We start from the raw sequence: 4,903 nt of genomic DNA, 5'->3' as shown, positions 1-4,903 counted from the left end.
TATATATATGCGTGTACGTATGTGTATATGCATGTATCAATGCGTGAGTCAGTATGTGTGTATTTCTTTTATCAGTAGAATCCTTTTAGTACGACAAATAACCGCATGGAGTTATATTTGATATTACTCAATCGTAGTTGAGAGATTTTGGCAAGACTACTACTTTATTAGACGAGATTGCGAAACGAGATTTCATGAGATCACAACTGATACAGAATCAGTTTGATGAAGTGAACGAAGGGAAGCAAACTTATTGGTTATTTGCAGTTACATTCTTGACAGATAATATATAACATATGCGTATCTGTATGCACTGTATATGAACTACATTATAATGCGATTGACAATTAATACATTACGCAAGTGTATGTAAGTATATGTATGTATATATATATATATATATATATATATACAAACACACAGGGTAGCCTCAAAGTCACGTACCGTAGGAGATATCAAGTATGCTTTATTACCAATAAAGTAAGTAATCCATTACAAATGTTCAAAGTGTTTACCATGTAGCGCCAAATATTCAATTGGCCCGCGACGCTTGGAAAATGTTCATTCAGAAAATCACGAACCTGTAATGCATAATGGTGTCGAGCCCCATCCTTCAGAAACAGACACGATTTCCCCTTCCAAGATGAATGCACGTGAGGCATCATCTTGCGGCCAAGCATGTCCAGATACGAATCACCTGTCACAGAGCCCCAAATATTAAATGGCCCAATTACTTGATTGTGCCAAATCCAACATCGCATCCTTACCTTGCCCTTACCAAGCGGGTGAAATGGATTATGCTGTTCCTAAGTAGGCAGGAAGAGGGTGCCAGGATGAGAAAACTAGATGGTGAAGATGAACTGGAGTGGGAAAGATTCAGAATGTACTGGTTGCAACAAGTGTTGAAACAATAGCATAGTGAGTTTTATTGAAGAACAACGGGAAGATATTAAAAGAACCACAGACAAAATAAGCGAGTGAACTTGGTCATATATTTTCTCAGTCGCATAAGCCTCTGTTTAGTCAACAATAATTATTCGATTAAATTTGCTATCCAATTTATCACATCTGATTATAAGTATTCGAGAATCATTTATCAGAGAATAATAACTAACACTGATTAAAATTCAATTTAGATGTGCTCGAGTTCTAACAATCTATCACATTTGTTTCAAGTTTCTCTCACTCGTACAGTCATACACACACATGTGCACACACACACACACACACACACACACACACACACACACACACACACACACACACACACACACACACTCACACACACACACACACATATTTGTATACAATAACACGCAAATACATACACCTATAATTATTACTGTTATTCTTTTACTTTCTTTTACTTGTTTCAGTCATTGGTTTAGTACCATGCTACAGTAACACTTGCATAGGAATTTTGTCCAATAGTTAGACCCCAGTACTGATTCCTTTTGTTAAGTCTGGTACACATTCTATCGGTATCGGTTGCTAAAGCTCTATGGCATGGGGACGTCAAAAAACCACACCCATTGTCAAGCAGAGATCAAACATATGCACTTAAATATATATGTACGAAAAGTTTCCACACAGTTTCTCTCAAATTCACTCACAAGGTACTGGCCGGTCAGTGGCTATACTAGGAGAAGCACCTACCCTAAGTACTGCGCAGTGGGACTGAACACTATTATTATAATTTACTCCAAGATCCGGAATGTTAAATACAGAGAGATTCAAAACATTTTAACAAAGATTATTCTTTTTTTTTATTTCAGGCTAAACACCCTGCTACAGGTCTTGGATTGTTTAATGTTCAATCGAATAACCGAAAGTTCGTTTCCACTTTGACAAGATACAGTCTTTATTGAAGGATATATAATCATATGGAAATTATTTAGTCCCCAAAATAATGCAACGCAATTCTCGTCCAGCCAAGTATTCATTCTCTCCTGCTTTTGAACAAAATCTAATTACATTTTAAAAGTATCCACACACACATATGCTACGCACACCCTTACGCAAGCAGATACTCATTTGTGTAAATAATTCATAAAAACACCAGATTCAAAACATTTTAACGAAGATTATTCTTTTTTTTTATTAGATAGCGACATAGGAAGAAAGGAATAATTGTAAAAGGGTAGAGTGCAATAAGGAGGAGGAAAATTAGACCGCGTACTTTCAATATTCGTCGGAATGCAAAAAATAGTTCGTTCCAAAAAATATCATGGCACATATATCCATTCCTCGTTAGTATATGCAAGGAATGGAAATATATTAATTGACTTTAGGCTATAATTTTAGTTCCCATGATATTTTGCTCAACATCTGCTATTTTTCATATATGGTTGCATTTGAAGCAAGTTTCCAATTGATATATTGTTATGGGCTTTGTCTTTCAATCACCCAACGTAACTTTCGAGTTTTGTAGCGTTTCAACTCACTGTTTTTCTAAAGGTGGTGTTGCTGATTGCGTTTGCGGAAGTGAATTTTGCACACGACTGATGAGCTCAGTGTTGCGGGACAAACAGACAAATTCCAAAAGTTCTACATGAGTATGCACCTAAAAAGAGATAATTTTCTATTTATAGTAACGTTAATATGAAATATAACCAACTGACTTGTGAATGATCAATGTCTTGTGAAAAGACTTATGTGTAACAGATTATTCAGTTGTTTTTATAATACAAGAGATATATATGTTTTTATCTGATAATTCCGTCAACGGTTTCTACATGTAAATGAAACTTTAGTAACTTCTTTGTAACTGGAAAAGCTTGACGTTTTGAGACAAAGCTGGCCTACGTTTTACACATATGAGAAGACACTTTTCCTTCTTGTCTACACACATGGAAATTTCAGCTACAAGCAGACAAACGCATCATTGTTCAGGATATATTTCAGCTATAGCCTAATTACCTTTGCTTCTGTGGTTAAACAGTAGGTGATTTCGATTGAAGCACACCAAGAGAAAACCTCCATTTATCTTCTCTTAAATGTTCTTATGCTCTTATTTTATTATCATTTCATTTATTTAATCCTCCCCCTTCATCCCTTGGATAAAATACTATTTCGATAGGAACACAAGCATATGTTACTTGAGGAGATATTTTTTGTCTATTTATATAATTTTACGCTGATGTTTATGTTCGTGTGAACATTAAGACAATAATTATACCGATCAAATAATCTGTACATAGGAACAACAATATAAACATGGGGATACCGTTATCTATAAATCAGCTAGATACTGGCACTGCAATATTGAGGCCTATAGAGATATTTGCTTTGGATAGGTAGAGATATTTCCAGTCCTCGAGATATCCTATAGATCTATGTACGGTTTTAATTTTTATCCGAATTTTCATAATTCGAAACCTCTTAGAAATGGATGTAAAAAAAACGGTTTCTCCATTCTGTGATAAGATATTACCCCCAGGAACGCCCTACCATGTGTAATTAGATCTACCTGATTGGTTGTTCATATATTTGACACTAAGAGCAACTCAGAAACATCGGAGTAATCGGAGTAAATTTCAAACTGCTCTACAGTTTTTGTAGAGTACTTCCAAATCAATTTATGCAATTGTTATGTCTCAATACTACACAGTGGTTGTGTGAGCTGCGAATCCTCGTCGCCAATGTAATGTCTCAAGCTACTGCTATCTAGCACCTTCGGATGTTCTCTACTCAACCGCTACACAACTGCTACTCGACTGCTAGTCAACAGCAACTCGGCTGCTACTTAATACTCCTCCCACGGCCAGACTACCTCTATTTATATGTCTTGGGAGATCCTACTTCTTCCCCGGAGAGGGGGGGGGTCGACAAAACAGCAACAATCTGTTATGAACTATACACCATCTATTGTAACGGCATACATTTGTTAGCATCCAGAACTTTCCTGTCCCTTTTGTTTTATCTTGTATTGCATCACACTTATACTTAGATGAGTCATGTATTGAGAAATGTCATTGTGTCACATCTTCTATCCGATGACTTAATGAAGGTAGGTAGAAGTTGATTCTGATTATAAGTATGTGTGTATATCTGAGTTATTGAAAATATGTGTGCATATGTATGTGTATGTGTGTGGGTGTGAGCATATCATCTATTGGATAGAGAGCAGAAATGCGTATTCCAGAGAGTTCTAGTTTTAAGAGTGAGGGATTTGCGGCTGTATATGTCAGTTTTTATGCACTGATGAGTCGCTGAATGTATGTATTTGAATGTATAGTTATGTGAATATACAAATGTAAATTAAAAAATTGTAAGGTTAATGCATGTTTATGTGTATGCTTACCTGTTATTTGTTTCATTTCCATTTTATCTGGTGGCGTGTACCATCCATAAAAGCAGATGCAATCGGATACATGCAGAATTGTAAAATGGAACGACTGGATATGTATATATTTGTGTATACATGCATTTTGTACACATTTATACGCTTATACTGTTACAGCTCGGTATATTTAGCATGTGTGTAATTATTTCATTGTAAGCATGTGCATGAGAATGCGTCAGACGTGTAAGTCATTTATTGCTTTTAAGCTGCACAGACAAACTATTTCATTTACACGTATGTGAGCATATTTATCAACCGTACATTCCAAATATTAAATTCTGTAAAACTGATTTCCCATGTTCCCCATGAACACGATGTCACTCCAGGATAATTTCTGACCATCAGGGCAAGTATCAAACATCCGACAAATTCTCATATTATTCGTGGCATCATGCCTTCTAATCGAATTCACAGACGAGCGTAAAAATATGTAGCAGTGTTGATAGAACATCTAATATTTATTAATTTGGTTTCGGATGTCATAATTTAGTATTTTATACTCAGGTTCTGGCAAACAATGTTTTCTCCCTTTCGTTTTATATATATATATATATATAT

This window comes from Octopus bimaculoides, chromosome 2, assembly GCF_001194135.2.
Source record: "Octopus bimaculoides isolate UCB-OBI-ISO-001 chromosome 2, ASM119413v2, whole genome shotgun sequence".
Lineage (NCBI taxonomy): Eukaryota > Metazoa > Mollusca > Cephalopoda > Octopoda > Octopodidae > Octopus > Octopus bimaculoides.
Note: the sequence above shows the minus strand (reverse complement) of the source record.